Source organism: Hemicordylus capensis, chromosome 4 (genome assembly GCF_027244095.1).
Source record: "Hemicordylus capensis ecotype Gifberg chromosome 4, rHemCap1.1.pri, whole genome shotgun sequence".
Classification (NCBI taxonomy): Eukaryota; Metazoa; Chordata; class Lepidosauria; order Squamata; family Cordylidae; genus Hemicordylus; species Hemicordylus capensis.
Genome location: NC_069660.1, coordinates 98,787,214 through 98,805,663, shown reverse-complemented (window position 1 = coordinate 98,805,663; position 18,450 = coordinate 98,787,214). Strand labels below are relative to the sequence as shown.

Below are 18,450 nucleotides of genomic sequence, written 5' to 3'. Positions count from 1 at the left end.
ACTTGCACAGAAGAAACTTCCATGTAGAAAATGTGTCTCTTGTAAATTGACCCTATATTTTCCATCCATAACTGGGATATCTGAGAGTTAGAGTCAATAATAAAAGAACAGCACACTGCTTGTGACAGGAAGGGGCAAATTACAATGATTTCTTAGTCTGGCAAGGGCTGGTTTTGGCCCTGGCAGAACTTGGCTGTCTGCTCCTGTTGCAAATTCCTCTGTCTAGTGTTGCAAACTAATGTATCCTCCTCCCTTCTGGTGCCAAAGTAAGCACTAGTCTGCTGAATGCACATATACCCCATCATGAGCCAACAGTCATCACAAGACAAAGGCTGTCAGGAATTTGGGCAGGTGATCCTCTAGGACAAAGTCATGTTTTTAAAAAAGCATGAGATGAGACAGAAAATGACACTGGAATCCTCATACAACTCCTGACTGTTGTTCTAAGTCTTTAATAGAAATGGCTCATGTTTTCAGGTTTTGATCAACAACCATGTCTAGATGGTACAGTGTTCCTTTTAACAGAGATTTCCAGATGTTGTTGACTACAAGTCCCATCATCCCTGTTTGGACAGGGGCGCAATTTCAGTGCTTGCCCTAGGCACTATTTTCCCTAGATATGCCTCTGGTTGATGGCTCCCCCATACCCCACTTGGAGGCCCATGTCTTGGAGGCCCTGCACACATCTGCGTAATTATGGAGCCAGCCCTGCTATTGGATATGATCTTTCAGGAAATACAAGTCTCAGAGTTTCTAAGTTCCTGCTGGCATTCTCTGGGCACTTGCAGGAGAAGTCCACTGGGTGTGGAAAACCAATTGACTGCAGGAGAGGGGGACAAGCAGAATCAGGACTCTTTTTAAATGTCAAACCATATGCAAATGAATAAATTCCAAGTTAGAAGGCTTCTCAAATACACTGAACTTAGGTTAGGGACTAGGGAATAGACGGTTTCCAGAACTCTGGAAGCCATTTTGACTGCATAAGAGCTGGATGCAGTTTTATTCTACCAAGGAAAAATGAGCTGTTAATATATACGCCTTTCTGGAAAAGGGACTGCTGTTTTGTGAGGACTTTTTCTTTCTGTCTCAGGAAAAGTGAAGAAATGCATCATTGTTGATGTTGTAAGGTTAGGCAGACAAATTGTGGTCTGCAGGTTAGGCAGGCAAGTGGAGTGGGGGAGGTTGTTGTTTCTTTAATTCACAGTCATTTCCAGTTAACGTACATGTCTTTATTGGAATACATGTGGATTAGGTGGTTGCCTCAAGTGTGAGCATGAGGAGGGGTGCAGGACAGCCAGCACTGGCCTCATCGTCACAGGTACCATCCTCAGGCCTTCCTGCTGCCACCACCCTTCCTCCCTCAATGGAGCATGCAGTTCATTTCCCCCTCCTTGCCCTGATGGGGTGCACTGCCTCTTTCCCACCCACTCCTCCCTGAGCTAAGAATGCCCCTGGTGCTGCAGTCTGGTTTGGCACAGTCTGAGGAGTGTGCATGTGCCACCACAGCTGCCTCAGCAGCATGGCCTAAGATTGCTAAGCATCTACCCACAGCATGGAGGGAATTCATATTGTCCTTTGCCTCAGGCAGAAACATGTTTTGGACTATCCCTGATAAAAGAGCCCTTTTTAGTTCCGTCTCCCATCCCTAGTGAAAATTCCTTTTTAAATGCCCTGCAGGGAGGAGCTGGTTGTTTCCCAGAGGTAGATGATGCAGTCCAAGATGGGCTAGAAATAGAAGGCGGTAATCCAAGCTCAAAAGAGCCAACAGCAGATGACATAGTCCAAGATGGACAAAAGATCGTGTTCAGAAGTTGCACCAAGCACCACAGGCATGCGGCATAATCCAAGACTGAAAGGTAAGGAGTCAGGCTCCAGCAGGCAATAGTACAGGGGAAAGGCATAGGAGCTGAGCATGGCAAGGGCTTCTCTGATGAGGTCAGTTTCTCACAATGAGGGAAATGTTGTGAGGTTTGGCTTTATAGGGACTGGTGAATTGGGGTTAGCTCTTGGGTTCTGCTTGTCTTCAATCAGGGGCGGGGCTGGTACTGCAGCCTAGATGGTGCTCTTGGCACACATTGTTCTTTCTGCCAGGTCTGAGTTGACACAGAATGCTAATGGTGCCAGAGGTGCCAGAGCCTGATTGGTGACAGTTCTGTTCCTAGACATATGCCTTACAGCCAAGCATAATGGTGGTAATGACTACAATGCAAGCATTATATTGGAAGTGCTTAACTTTACGTACTTTTTATTTTATTTTATTTATTGTTGAATTTGTACACTGCCTTTCATTAAAACAATCCCAAGGCAGTTCACACCAAACATTTTAAAAGACTATCACAATAACAGTATTAAGCTAAAAATATAAAAACATAGATCTGACTAAAAAGATTTAAAATACAAGCACAATATAACAATTCAAAACTACAAAGCAGCAGCAGTAGAGTTAATCATATAATAGCCTGGGTAAAAGGCCAGGATTGCACAAGCTTTCTAAAAGCCATGATGGAGACTGAGGAGCGAATAACCACCGGGAGAGCATTCCAGAGTCTGGGGGCAGCAACAGAGAAGGCCCTGTCCCGCGTGCACGACAACCGAGCCTCCCTCGTTGTCGGCACCCGGAGCAGAGCCCCCTCAAATGACCTTGTCAAGTGGGCAGCAACCCTTGGGAGCAGGTGGTCCCTCAGGTATCCAGGGTCCAAACCATTAAGGGCTTTAAAGGTAAAAACCAGCACCTTGAATTGGACCCAGAAACAAACTGGCAGCCAGTGCAGCTCTTTCAAAATGGCTGTGATATGATCTCAGTGGGCAGCTCCAGAAAAAGTCCTAGCTGCCACATTTTGCCCTTGCGGCAGTTTCCAGATATTCTTCAGGGGGAGCCCCATGTAGAGTGCATTACAGTAATCCAGCCATGATGTGACAAAGGTGTGGGTAACTGTGGCCAGATCCGCCTTCTTGAGAAAGGGGCGCAGCTGGCGCACTAGCCGAAGCCATGTAAAGGCACTCCTGGCCACTGCCTCTACCTGAGCTTCCAAAAGCAGAGCCGGGTCCAGCAATACCCCCAAGCTGCGTACTTTGCACTACCTTTGCTCTTGTATTCTGAAACATGACTCTTAGGCAGCAACATTCAGTTGTACTAAAAGATACTGAAGAGCTCATTTATATGTAGAAAATACCCCTTGGGGGTTGGTGTAAAGCTGCCAAAAAGATTGCATAGAGTGCCTGCCCTTCCACTGTGATCTTCTTTTCCTTCTGTAAGCCATGCTTTTGATTTGTTTGGGCAACATCTTGTTAGCATCTCTCAATAGATGCTGTATGACCTTTCATGAAAGGTCCTGCATTCATGAAAGGTCCTACATTCAGCTGTGCTCTTCACCAGAGTTTGTTATCACTCTGAAAAGCTAATGCAGGGTCCTACGGTGTGAATAACTTTACAAAGAAATAAGACAAGCACCCACTGATCATAATGCTGGTGAAGAAAAGCAGGAGGCAGGATTTGGATACTTGGTTGCTTTAAAAGGTTGCTTTTGTAAAAGGTTTCCATAGATTGTCAGAATGTCAGATATAATCAATGGCTGACATGATTCTATTCATTCATTCATTCATTCATTCATTCATTCATTCATTCCTGAATTTATATACTGCCTTTCATTAAAAACAACCTCAAGGTGGTTTACAAAAGTTAAAAAACATACAATAAAATGACAATTAAAATATTAAGCTAAAAATATAAAACAAACCTAATTTAAAATATATAAAATACAAACATAAAAATTATACACAGGTAAAAACACATAGAAGCAGCAATAAAAACAATCATGTAAAAGCCTGGGTTAAAAGTCAAGATTTAACAAGCTTTCTAAAAACTGTGATGGAGTCCGAGGAGCAAATGGCCACTGGGAGAGCATTCCAAAGTCTGGGGGCAGCAACAGAGAAAGCCCTGTCCTGAATGCACAACAGCCGAGCCTCCCTCATTGTCGGCACCCGGAGCAGAGCCCCCTCAGATGACCTCGTCAAGCGGGCAGCAACCCTTGGGAGCAGGCAGTCCCTCAGGTACCCCGGGCCTAAACTGTTAAGGGCTTTAAAGGTCAAAAACAGCACCTTGAATTGAACCCGGAAACGAACTGGCAGCCAGTGCAACTCTTTCAGAATGGGCGTGATGTGCGCCCATTGGGCAGCTCCGGATAAAACCCTAGCTGCCGTGTTTTGCACTAGCTGCAGTTTCCAGATATTCTTCAAAGCCAGCCCCACATAGAGCGTGTTACAGTAATCCAGCTGTGACGTGACTAAGGCATGGGTAACAGTGGCCAAATATGCCTTCTCGAGAAAGGGATGCAGCTGGTGTACTAGATGAAGCCATGCAAAGGCACCCCTGGCCACCGCCTCCACCTGAGCTTCCAGAAGCAGAGCCGGGTCCAGTAGTACCCCCAAGCTGCGTACTTGCTCTTTCAAGGAGAGTGCAACCGCATCCAGAACCAGTAAAATCTCCTCATCCCAATTGGCTCTCCTACTGACCTACAGTACCTCCATCTGTTGGTACCTCCGATGATGAGCAATGCTAATAGAGTTGAGAGAGTGTTGTGGTACCACTTCTGTGAACATGGAAGCAACAGGATACCAGTTGTGCTACCAGTGTTATTGTAATTTCTCCCATTCACCACATTCAACATTCATTGGGTGTTTCAGACTTCCTAGACTTAACTGATCAATGATTTGAACAGATGCTAACATGCTCTGAAGGATGTGCTATGAAGTGCAAAGTTATGGAACAGGCTATTTTTTTCCATCTTGACAGGAATCCATTGTTCAGAGGGGGAGAAACTATGGTAAATCTGGTAGTGAAATGCCTAACATACTTTTAATTTCACTGGGTCTACTTTGAGTAATTTTCCTTATGTCAGCCATTGCCTAAATGCCAGGACTCAATCCATCTTGAAACCATAGCCTTAGGACTGGAACCAAAAATTTATCCAAAGTGTCATTCAAAGAGAATTTCAAGGACCTGCCAAGGAGAAACTGGAATTTGAAGAGAATTTGTATGTTTTTCTCGGATGCATAGCCTCTGACTTTCTACTGTGAGTGTGGCTGCTGGTAATGATTACTTGGTGGTGAAGGAAAGACTCTTCATGCCCATTATTCCTCTACTTACTACTATAACTTCATATCTTCCAGAGCTGAGTCCTAGCATTGAAAAAGGTCCTGGAACTGTATCCTGGGAAGCGCTGGTTTCAAATGAGCCTTGCTTCCAGGGGTGGGTGGAGTAAAAGAAAAGGGTGAATAAAAAGGAAAGAAAGGCCAGGGTAAGACTAAAAGGAGAGTAGAAAAGATGGTTGGTAAGGACTGGGGAGAGACAGTGAATGGAAAACAGAAGATGTGAGTCAAGGGAAAGAAAAGGGAGTTCTTGCCCTCTCCAACAACGCAGTTACCAGGACAGGTTTTCTGGTGCTGGTGCCTGGATTTCGCATCTGTTGATTTCAATGGAAGATGTGCTGAGCTCCCTTACTGAAATCACTGGGATTTAGATGTTTGACTCTGGTTGGCTTCTGCTCCAATCTTTGTTTGCATTCAATATTTAATCTGTTTCTTTAATGGACTTCATTCTTCCTAGTTTGTGATCCAAGTCAAATTTCTTAGCTGTGAAAAGCTCAACAATGACTTCAAGCCCCACCCCCACCCCCGCTTGAGCTTTGTTTGTTTTGCAATCCATTTGTTAGTCCTTCCTGATGCTCCAGATGTTCCTATAATCTCTCAGAAGGTAATATTTGCTAAGAATTTAAACTGACAGTGTAGAGAGGCTTCATGATCAAAATAGCTGCTCAGTGTATAGCACAATTACTCATTTCTCTACATAGCATCCAAGGATTTAGATTGTTTCTGCATCTAATCTACTGTATTATGGGGCATGGTAAATCCAGGCTGTGGGATAATAACGTTAAACATGTATGTAGCATTTTGCCTCTTCACTGTAAAGAATTGGTTAATTACTGCTGGGGAAAATGTTGGTATGCTGCAATTATCCAAGTAAAGGATGATGCATGTGAGTCACTGAGCTCACACTGAGCACTGAATAGACACCAAGATAGCCATATGATATTACTTTAACATATGCAGAGCAAGTGCATAGAGAATATGCCAGTCAGGCAGGAAAACAATCCAAGGGGTAAGGGCAAAGGGACAGTGGAAGCAGTCGAAGTGCACTAGGCAGAAAATTAGAAGCATGAAGGGAAGAAAGTCTAATGTGCTCTAGTGCAGTGATTTGGAATCAGCTCAGTATTAACAAGCTTTCTCAGTGAGAGTTTCTGAGAGGCCTTTCCCAACTTGTAATGTTGGTGCATGTGTGCTAATGGTGTTGCACCCATATGCCTTATCGTATTGCTTAGAAAGCCACTTGGAAAATTATTCCACCTCTCCAAACAAACAAACAAACAAACAAACAACCAGGTCCAGGAACAAGGGAGGATTTGAGATTTGAGTCAAGGACAGCAAAAATAGAAAACAAGAAAGAGACTTGCATCAAATAAAGCACACTTGGATGAGTGGAATGGCCTTAGAGTTCACAGCAGTCAATGAGTGTTTCAATGAGAACACGAAGAGCTTTTGCACATTATTAAAAACAGCTGACTTTGGGCACCTGGTTGGCTGACCATTCATATGTGGAATTTTATTTTTCATTCCAAGCCAAAGAACTGGAAATGCCCACTTGATTCAGAATACAGCTTAGTATAACAAATTGGACACTTGATATCCCAAACCAGGTAATTATGAGCTTGAGTGACACACAAGTGTAGTGAGGGGTTGCTCAGACACTGGGCCAGGAAAGCCCTGAGCTAGCAATCCTCAGGTCTCCCTGACAAAGAGATGCTGGGGACTGTCAACTTTGACAGCACTAGTCACCTATTGTAGGGGTTGAGATTTTGGGATTTAATCTTCCATCACCCAAATAAGTGACCAGAGTTGGCAGAGACAACCTTCAGTTTGACAGCACATAAGAAGCAGGAATCCATCAGAGAGTAATAGGAATTCAGGATGCATAAATATGAATGCAATGAATATTTATATACTGCTTTTCAATAAAAGTTCCCAAAGTGGTTTATATAGATATAAATAATAAAATGGCTCCCTGGCCCCAAAGGCCTCACAATCTAAAAAAGAAACATACCATAGACATCAGCAACAGCCACTGGAGGGATGCTGTGCTGGGGATGGATAGGGCCAGTTGCTCTCCCACTATTCAATAAAAAGAATCACCACTTTTAAAATGTGCCTCTACTCATTTTCAGGACAGAATTCATTCTAAGAGGGCTCTTTTGCTAAATTATGGCAATGTCATGACAATGACAATTGCTGGAGGTTTTCTATTTCTAATTCATTGTCCACCTATCTTTCTTATAATGTGAGAAACTGACCAGTTAAGTTTTAAAAGGAGCTAAATAATTTCACAGTACTCATTAACAAAGACGTACTGCTGTGCAAAAATGTTTTCAAGGTTGAGATTTTGAAGTGAAAAAGGTGATTTGGGGAAGTAAAATGGTTTCAGAGAGCCCCCTGCCCTACCAGCTTATCTTTTCCATGCTGGTTCACTGTGGTTCAAAGCCCCACAGTTGCTACTTGGGTGGGTGGGGGAGAATCCGCTTCCTTCTAAAGTCAATGAGACTGCCAATCAGTCCATTAGATTTGGCTAGGTGGCGATGCTATTGAAGCCAGATGAAGCTATTCAAAGTGAGAACATGGCTTGTAAGTACCATTTTCCCTCAGTGGTGGTGTTACCAAGGGAAATCTGATTGGCCAAGTGACAACCTTGCTGTTTCTAGGAAGGGGACTCATTTATTTTGTAATGGCATTGATGCAGCAGTCACTTGGAGCTGCAAACAGTGGCAGCACTGACGAACATATGCTGCAGCTGAAGTTGGGGTCTGGTGTGTGGCTGTACATGGGCATAAGCATCCATGTGAACATTTAGAAAAATTGAAAGTGCTTTATTTGATGTGAGGAACAGGAGGGAGGGGATGTGTTCAAAATTAGTGCTTCAGTTGAGCACTAATACAAGTACCTTTGTCTGAGTTACCTAGGTTGTAGGGACCTTCTTATGAGGCAAGGCTACAACACCTGGGACTATTTAGTTTAGAAAAAAGATGACTGCGGGAAGACCTGATAGAGGTCTATAATATCATGCATGGTGTGGAGAAAGTGGATAGAGAACAATTCTTCTCCGTCTCACATAACACTAGAATCAAGGGCCATCCCATGGAATTGATTGCTGGGAAATTTAGGACCAGCAAACGGAAGTATTTCTTCGTACAACACATAAGCAACTTGTGGAATTCTCTGCCACAAGATGTGGGGACAGCCAACATCTTTAATGGCTTTAAGAGGGGCTTGGAAAACATCATGGAGGAGAGGTCTATCAACGGCTACTGGTTGGAGGGCTATAGGCCACCTCCAGCCTCAAAGGAAGGATGCCTCTGAGTACCAGTTGCAGGGGAGTAACAGCAGGAGCGAGGGCATGCCCTCAACTCCTGCCTGTGGCTTCCAGAGGCATCTGGTGGGCCACTGTGTGAAACAGGATGCTGGACGAGATGGGCCTTGGGCCTGATCCAGCAGGTCTGTTCTTATGTTCTTACGACATTGGGGAATTTTGAAATGTCACCATCAGAATAAAGAGTAATGTATTTAAACTGAGTTGCATGGACATAAGAATGCATAGACAACAAACAATAAATGTGGTGATATGGATGACCAGGTTTAGCAAATGTGGCCATAATTACATTCATCCCTCGCAAGGGTTCTGTTTGTGGAAAACCTCATGGTTGGTTAATTTATGGTAGACAAGCCATTGTAGCCAATGGCAAACAGGGGTTAGGGGAATTGTGGTCACAGAAAGACTGAAAATAAGGTTTTTTAAAAGTTCCAGAAATGACCCCTGACCCCTGGGAATGACCCCGCCCCCGGAGCCCTGAAAATCACCCCACCCCCCCAGGAATGCCCCCTGACCCTGGAAATGACCACCCAAAACCACCATTTAAAAAGAAAGTCACCAAACCACGGATACTCGGGTCGCAGTTGGCGAGGGCGATACCAATTTCCCTGTCATGGATACTCAAATCCATGATTGGGAAAACCGCGATTGGCAAGGGATGACTGTACCAGGTAGCATAAATGCAGTGTTACTGTAGTGTAGTAGCTAAGAGACTGGGAACCCACTGGTGCCATTATGTCAGTCGGCAGTCCTAGGCAAGCCACCAGTCCTTAGCCTTACCGCTCCATCTGCTGTATGGGGGTAATATTGCTGAAGAGTGGTTGTAGGAGGTACTAATACAATGCATATGTTGTGCTTTTTAGATGGCCACATTGAATGCAATGTAGTCATAACTATTATTTTTATTCTAGCTCCTCGCCTTGTCAGTAGATATAAATCCTGATGTAGGAGCATAATGGTAGTGCTTTTGGTAGTCTAATTGCGACATTTACTTGTTCTAATACCTTCTTGTAACAGTGAATATCTTATTGAGTAAGATAACACCATAGACAATGATGTTCAGCCCCCTGAAACAGCACTGGGAACAATACACTCAATGCAAAGATGTAGTCTTGTCAGATGTAGTCATCCCCTGCACTGTTAGGACAAACATTAAGTAGTGTGAGAGACAGCCCAGTAGGCAAAGCTGAAGTAAAATAAACTGCCTTTGTACTGACTCATTGAGTTAAGCTTTGGGATTTGTCTTGCAAGCAGTAAGAACACTTTCAGGGGGAAATGCCTTCTCAAGTTGAATCTTATTAATTGAAAGATTTTCTTTATTCCCTAAGTGGCAAATATTATTACAGAGTAAAACCTCCTTTCGCTGTCCCCCCCCCCCTTTTCTCTGTTCAAAGAAAATCATCTTCCCTAGTGCATAAATTTAATGGTGTTCATTCACCCAAGGCACAATTTGCATTCCTGCCTATTTTTGAAACCTATCCCTCCCAAATAAATTTAGAGAACAATGGACTGGATAATTCTCATGAACAAGGCTTCCTTCTAGAATGCATGGGAGCTGCACAAGACTACAGGATTTCCCAGAGGGTTTTGCTCAATGGATTGACCACAGGATTCCTCAGTGCATTCTGACAATGCCATTTGTAAAAGAGGATGGCCAATCCAAAATAGATGGTTTGGGTTTGTTTCTTTTTTTGCAAACAGTTCTCCTCCTTTCAACATTTTTTTGTGGAGCTGCAAAGGTGGCAAAATTGTTTGCCCTTTCAGAGTGAAGGCATGAAGCCCTCTCCCTGAATGAGCTTTATGATGTTATCATGCAGCCAAATGTGACTGATCATGTGGCACTGCGACACTATCATGTTTATTATACGATTCTTGATTGACTTGGATCATTTTGGGAAGGAGAATAGCTGAGGAGGAGGAGTGGAATTTTGCTAAAGAAATAGCAGAGAGGAAAAACAGCTTCTGTAAACAGTAACACACACACACACAGAGCCAAATTTTGAGGGAACATTTCAGGACTGCTAAACCTTCCATATTAAAAAAAAATTCCATTCAATAATGGAAAATGAAAGTAAAGCCCTAAATGAAAGGTAAAGGCAAGAAAATCAGAACAGATTTGCATTAATTCAGCTCTATTCCTAAATGTGTGTGAAAAGCCAGTATGTTACATGCTTCACAGTGCTAACCTCTGATGCTGAAAAATAGGTTGGAACACTATTCTGTAGCATTTGCCAACAATTCTATTTAGCTGCACCTTCCATTCAGCCAGTGGTGACAAAGAAGCTAAGTGAGAATTAATTAAGAAATGTTGCTAAACTAGATGAGTTGGGTAGCTCAGTTTAAAAGACTTGCATAGTATTTTTGCAAGACTTTTTTTTTAGGTAAGCAATTTAGCAGCTCATTAGTACAGTTATTTTAATTAGTATGAAAACAAGCTGCAACAAAGTATGCACAAGAGATGGTCTCTTTTATGCCATGATAACTGAACACCAGTTAGCTCAGTCCTATACACTGAACAATGAACTGGTTAGCTCAGTCCTGTACACATTTCCTTGGATTCAAGCACTGCTGACTTCAATTGAACTTACTCCCAAGTATACATGCATAGTATTGCAGCCTTCATTAAGCTGAATTGTTGATACAGCATCCAGGCAGCCCTAACATCCCTGTGAACCAATAAGCCATCCTGTGTACTTATCATATTTGTATTTCTTTGTATCATATTTGTATTTCCAAGTAGCACTGATAGCAATACATAGCGTTATCTCATGTTATCATGACAGCATGCCTGCAAATAAAGTAAGTGAGTTTCATAGGCTGAGCAGGGATTTGAACCTACATTTCTTTCATCGTCCTCATTCTAAACTCATTCTATATAGTAGCTACTACACCACACTAACTCTCATCCTCCATTTGATCTATGAGACTAGGTAATGAAGAACTGTTTACAATGCAGTGTCCTGTGAGATAATAGCCTCACTCTGAGGATTATTATGAATGTGGCTTGGCATCCTAATCCCATTACAACAGAAGCCTGATTCAGACATTATGCTGTATGAGTGTACATATGTACACTTGTACATGTGTTTGTCTGAATGACTGTACCTGTGTTTACTTTAAAAGTGAACCTGGATACAGGCCCTTCAAATGCATGGTACAGATAACATGAATGAATGTACTGTATCTGTATACAGAGCTGTACCTGTGCACATTGTACACTCATTGTAGAAGTGTTGAACATAATGTGTGAATGGGCCTAGAGTCTCTGTAGCAATGCAAGCAATGATTTTTGCCATAGCAGCTGCCCCAGTATAACTAGCAAATGAGCAAGGACTATTCACACACACACACATTGATGGTTTTGAACTTTCTCACCTGATCAGTCACCTGTCCAGAGAATTGTGCCACAGAGAAATGGCTCCTGTGCTTTGGGGGGAGAGGAAGGAAGGGGTCTCTGGTTCACATGGCAGCGTCTTGACTATCTAGGACGAAGCACGGGATATGCCAGTAGCTGCCCATATGGGTGAATCTGCGGGTGTATTCCCATTCACCTCTCCCTGCTCTGGCTGTCTCATGCCTCACCTCCACCTGGGCAAATGAACAGCCTGTGTGCCTGGGATTAGCACAGTGGGGTGGTGGGGGAGGTGATGGGGGATGGGTGGGGAGGTGAGTCAGAACAAGGCAGCCAGGGCAAGGATAGGCAAGTGACAACAAGCCACACCTGCGGTAGGGATGTGCATGAATTGATTTTTTCATTTCAATTTGTACCCAAATCGAAACACCCCTGATTTGGTGGGGGTCCAAATCTGAACCCCCAAATCACCCTAGATTCGATTTGTACCCAGATTTTTCAGATCTGATTCAATTCAGATAAAAAAGGGGTCCTGGGGCCAAAAAGAGGGTGTAGTGCCCAGTGGGTGGAAGCTACCATCCATTTTTCAAAGAAATTGGGCCAAGGGTGATTTTTAAATAATTTTTGAAGTTTACATGGCTTTAAGATTTTTCCCATAGGAAATAATGGGGATTCCAGCGACCTTATAGCTCCATGTGGGGGGCATTGGGGTGGCCCAGAATGGGGTGTGGTGGGTGGTAGTGCCCAATGGGTGCAAGGAAACTACCAGCCATATTTCAAAGATATTTGGCAAAGGAGTGATTTTTTAATTTTTTGCTGTTTACGCATCTTTAAACTTTTTCCCATAGGGAATAATGGGGAAGCAGCCTTAGTTATAACTCCCTGCAGGGGAGAGGGACACCAGGGTAGTCCAGGGCGGGTTGTGGTGGGTGGTAGTGCCTAATTGGTGCAAGGAAGCTACCACCCAGATTTCAAAGAAATTGGGCAAAGGGCTGATTTTTAAATGATTTTTGAAGTTGGCATGTCTTTGGGGCATATTTGGGGCCAGAAGAGTGGGTCAGGCAGTAGTGCCCCAATGGGTGCCTGCTACCATCCAGATTTCAAAGGAATTGGGCAAAGGGGTGATTTTTAAAGAATGTGTGTCGCTTTAAGCTTTCCCCCATAGGGAATATTGGGAATTTCAGCAGCCTCATAACTCCACTTGGGGGCACCGGGGTGGCCCAGAGCAAGTGGTGGTGTAGTGCACATAGGGTGCCAACAACCCCCATACCCACAAGCCCATGGAGTACTGGGTTTTGTTGTTTCTGTGGTGTTCTGAGTGTAAATTATCTGGTAGCAAATGAGAGTGGATTCATTTTAAATGACAAACAATGAATCCGCTCTCATTTGCTACCTCCTAGCACTTCTAGGAGGCACCCACAGGCAGAAATGGGCACTGTCTGTCCCCATTGTCCATAGGGTGGATGCAGCACACTTCAACAACAACAGCAGAGCTCTGCAAAGAACAAGGTTTCCAAAAGTCATGCACATCCACTGTGTCACTCACCACATCCATTGTGTCCCACCATCCCCCACCCCAAGAAATGCAATTGATCTACACACAACAGTGTGAAACAACAACAATGAAATGCACTGCCCCATGCACCCTCTCCCAATTCAGGGTAACAGCAGCAGCCAGCAGCAAGCAAGCAAGTGTTATATCACAGATGCAGCAGACTAGGGCAGCTGACTAGGGCCAATAACAGCATCAAATGTGCCCTGCCCTGCCTCCCTCAAGCATTTTTAATCCACAAGCAACAGACACCGCTACATCTGTGGCACCTGGCCATAAAAGCTGGTTAAGTAAGGAAGGGTATAAGGGGAATATAAATGTAACAACAACAACAACAACAACAACAATGAATAATAGTCGATAGGCTATACCTCCCTCGCAGCTCAGGTGGAAGAGGAATGCTGCAAGTCCATCAAACAGTAGAGGAGGAGAAAAGAGGCCTTGAAGAATATATCAAGGACAGTGAAGAAGATGCACTTCAAATGGTCAATAACGCGAAACTATTCAACACCAATGAAAGAAAGCAGGCCTACAAGAAAGAACAAGTCAAGAACTGAGCAGAAAAATGGAGAAATAAGCCCCTGCATGGTCAATATTTGCACAATATAAGTGGAAAATCACACATCACCAAGACCTGGCAATGGCTTAAGAATGGCAACTTGAAGAAAGAAACAGAAGGTTTAATACTGGCTGCACAAGAACAGGCACTAAGAACAAATGCAATAAGAGCAAAAGTCGAAAAATCCACAACAAACAGCAAGTGCCGCCTTTGTAAAGAAGCAGATGGAACCGTGGACCACCTAATCAGCTGTGGTAAAAAGATCGCACAGACTGACTACAAACAAAGGCATGACAAGGTAGCAGGGATGATACACTGGAACATCTGCAAAAATTACAAGCTACCTGTAGCCAAAGATTGCTGGGACCATAAAATTGAAAAAGTGGTAGAAAATGAAGATGTAAGAATATTATGGGACTTCCGACTACAAACAGACAAACATCTGCCACACAATACACCAGATATAACTGTAGTCGAGAAGAAAGAAAAACAAGTGAAAATAATCGACATAGCAATACCAGGAGATAGCAGAATAGAAGAAAAAGAAATAGAAAAAAATCACCAAATACAAAGATCTACAAATTGAAATTGAAAGGCTGTGGCAGAAAAAGACCAAAATAATCCCAGTGGTCATTGGCGCTCTGGGTGCAGTTCCAAAAGACTTTGAAGAGCACCTCAACACTATAGGGGCCACAGAAATCACCATCAGCCAATTACAAAAAGCAGCTTTACTGGGAACAGCCTATATTCTGCAACGATATCTATAACAACAGGAACAACATTGACAATAAAATTCTGGCATCCCAGGTCCTTGGGAAGGACTCGATGTCTGGATAAAACAAACCAGTCAATAACACCTGTCTGACTGTGTAAAATAATAATAAAAATAATAAGGTGCAAAACAACATTCTGCCAGTGGAACAGCGAGGTTTGGCCCCCCTCCCACCTACACAAGTAAAAGAGTGATGATGACAACAATGGCACACAATTTTTGGCACATTTTTTGACATTTCTGCAACAGATTGGAGCCTGTGGCACCAGCACAACCTATTGCAGATGCAAGCAATCTAGTTTGAATAAAAATGATGATGATCCTAGAAGTCACAATATGGCCCAATCTTCATTGCAAAGAAGTACACACACACACACACACACACACACACACACACACACACACACACACCCTGTCCTGTGCCCATCCATGAGGTCCCCAAAATACAGGCACAACAACAAACCATCCAAGGCATTTGAATTGCATAATATATATACTGCTAGACTTGAGATCATGTAGTGGGGAAGCATAATAAGTCACGTCTCTGTGACGTGCGTGCACGTGCGCAAAGGACTGCTGGGAGTTTTTTCAAGTAACGTCGGGGAAGGGGCGGCAGGGAGGTGTCCTGCCGCCCCAATTACTCTTAGGATTATGGCACCAAAGCGGGGGAAGGGGTAAGTAAACCGCCGTTCTTAAAGGTACCCCCCCACCCCAGTGCCGGACCACAGTTGGCGGTTCCGTGCACACCCCTATCCCACACAGAACCCCTGTTTAAACTTCTTCTAAACTAAACAACACACAACTTTTTAAATTCAATTGCAACCCAAAACCTCTCTCTAAACAGGGGGGGAAACCCAAGAATACACAATTCCAGAGACTTACGTGTGTGTGTGTGTAGGCACTCAGTCTAGGGCTTCACCCACATTGTGTGTCCAGTTGTCCACTTCTGTGGTCTGGTCCCTGAGTCTACTCTTTCTTCTTCAGTCTTCTTCTCCTTCTTCAGTCTTCAGATTTGGAGGGGCTGGGGTGCGGGGGGCGGGGTGCTGGGGCAAAAGCCTGGCTTGTTTTTTGTTCTTTAGAAGAAGAGAATACTTTTTTCACCCCCTTCCTGCTGCTGAGAGAATCACTACCTGCTTGTGCCTGCTGTGTCACCAGCCACTTGGCCAGCCACCTCCTTTCCCCTCAGATTTTCTAGGCTTTTGCCCCAGCCCCCTGAGGGCTTTAGAGGTAATTAACAGCACATTGTATTTTGCCCAGAAATGTATCAGCAGCCAGTGCTGCTGTTTTAGATAATATGCTATCTCCAAGAAACCCCAGGACTAATCTGTCCGCTGCATTTTGAACTAACTGAAGTTTCTGAACAACATACAAAGGCAGCCCCACGTACAGTACATTGCAGTAGTCAACCTGAGAAATTACCAGTGAGTGCACCACATTTTGAGATCATTATCTTCAAGGAATGGATGCAGTTGTCATATCAACCACAGTTAATAGAAAGTGCACCTGGCCATAGCCTCCACCTGAGACACCAGGGTGAGGCCTAGGTCCAGAAGCACCTCCACACTACATACCTGTTCCTTTAGGGGGAGTGCAAACCCATCCAGAACAGGAGATTATATCACCTCCCTCAAATTATGACTTCTCATCATTAGTACCTCCGTCTTGTTTGTATCTAGCTGCTTCAATTTATTACCCCTCATCTATCCCATTACTGCATGAAGGCAGGCATTTGGGGGAGCTATGCCATTTCCTGATGATGATGTCATGGATAAATAGATCTGGATATCATTAGCATATTGATAATGCCCTGCTCCAAATCCCCTGATGATCTCACTCAGCAATTTCATGTATATGTCAAAAACCATCAGGGATAGGATGAAGCCCTCATGGACACCAAACAATAGCTCCCGTTCTATAGAGCAACTATCCCCAGGTGAAATCTGAAATCTGCTTGAGAGATAGGAATGGAACCACTACAAAGCAGTACCCCCATTTCCAAATTCCCCAGACGATTCAGAGGGATACCATGGTTGAGGGTATCGAAAGCTGCAGAGAGATCCAAAAGAACCAGCAGCATCACAGTCCCTCCGTCGATTCCTTGGTAGATCATCCATCAGGCCAGTCAAGGCTCTCAACCCCATAACCTGCTTTAAAGCCAATTTGAAATGGGCTTAGATAATCAGTATCTTCCAAAACTGGAAGATAATCAGCCACCACCCTCTCAATCCTCTTGCCCAACCAAGGGAGGTTGGGCAATAGCCTATAATTATCCATCACTGAGGGCTCTAAGGTTTCACAATTGCCTCCTTCAGACATGGAGGCATCCTGCCCTCCCTCAGTGAGGCATTTATGATGTCAACTGTCCATCTCTAACAGCCTCCCTACCAAATGATATAAGCCATGTTGGGCATGGATCTAGGGGACAGGTGGCAAACACCACCAAGAAGCTTGCCCACATTCTTAGGAGTCACCAATTGAAACTGATCCATTCTAATAAAACAATAGGAGTTACCGGACATTCCTACCATTGACTCTGAAGTAACGGTAGAGTCCAGGATTGCCCGAATCTGAGAGATTTTATCTGCAAAGAAGTTATTAAAGTTAATAATAATTTGGTAAGTAAGAACATAAGAACAGCCCTGCTGGACCAGGCCTATCTAGTCCAGCATTCTGTTTCACACAGTGGCCAACCAGATGCCACTGGAAGCCTACAGACAGGAGCTGAGGGTGTGCCCTCTTTCCTGCTGTTACTCCCCTCCAACTGGTATTCAGAGGCATCCTGCCTCTGAAGCTGAAGGTGGCCTGTAGCCCTTAGACTAGTAGCCATTGATAGACCTCTCCTCCATGAAGTCATCCAAACCCCTCTTAAAGCCATCAAAACTAGTAGCCAACACCACATCTTGTGGCAGAGAATTCCACAAGTTGATTATGTGTTGTATGAAAAAGTACTTCTGTTTGTTGGACCTAAATTTCTTGGCAATCATGATTTCACCCCTGGTTCTAGTGTTAAGCAAGAGGGAGAGAAATTACTTTCTATCCACTTTCTCTACACCATGCATTATTTTATAGACCTCTGTCATGTCTCCCTGCAGTCTTCTTTTTTCTATACTTCAAAGCCCAGGTGTTTTAGCCTTGCCTCATAAGGAATGTGCTCTAGGCCCCTGATCATCTTGGTTGCCCTCTTCTGTACCTTTTCCAGTTCTACAATGTCCTTTTTTGGACATGGTGACCAGAATCCCCCTTCCTAATGATCCCTAGCATGGAACTGGACTTTTTCACAGCTGCTGCACATTGTGTCAACACTTTCAACGAGCTGTCCACCACAACACCAAGTTCGTTCTTCTGGTCAGTAACTGACAGCTCAGATCCCATCAGCATATAATTGGTTGGGGTTTTTTTGTCCCAATGTGCATCACTTTATACTTGCCAACATTGAACCGCATTTGCCATTTTGTTGCCCAATCACCAAGTTTGGAGAGATCCTTTTGGAGCTCCTCACAATCTGTTTTGGATTTGACTACCCTACATAGTTTGGTATCATCTGCAAATTTGGCCACCTTGATGCTTACCCCAACTTCTAGGTTTTTTATGAATAAATTAAAAAGCACCAGTCCCAGTACAGATCCCTGGGGGAACCCACTTATTACTTAATTCCATTGTGAAAACTCTCCATTTATACCTTCCCTCTGTTTCCTGTCCTTCAACCAGTTAGCAATCCACACATGTACTTATCCTGTTATCC

General features: G+C 43.8%; 1 protein-coding gene across 17 annotated transcripts in view; it reads left to right on the top strand.

Moving 5' to 3' along the window:
- The window catches only part of DAB1 (DAB adaptor protein 1), a 1,026,794-nt gene that overhangs the window by 452,514 nt on the left and 555,830 nt on the right, over nt 1–18,450 (top strand). For 7 of the 17 annotated variants that reach the window (XM_053244274.1, XM_053244282.1, XM_053244281.1 and 4 more), the window contains exon 2: nt 1,678–1,856. The exons of the other annotated variants lie outside the window; for them this stretch is intronic. The gene's annotated coding sequence lies outside the window, so the exon portion shown is untranslated. The remainder of the gene's footprint in view (nt 1–1,677; nt 1,857–18,450) is intronic. 17 annotated transcript variants of the gene reach the window in all.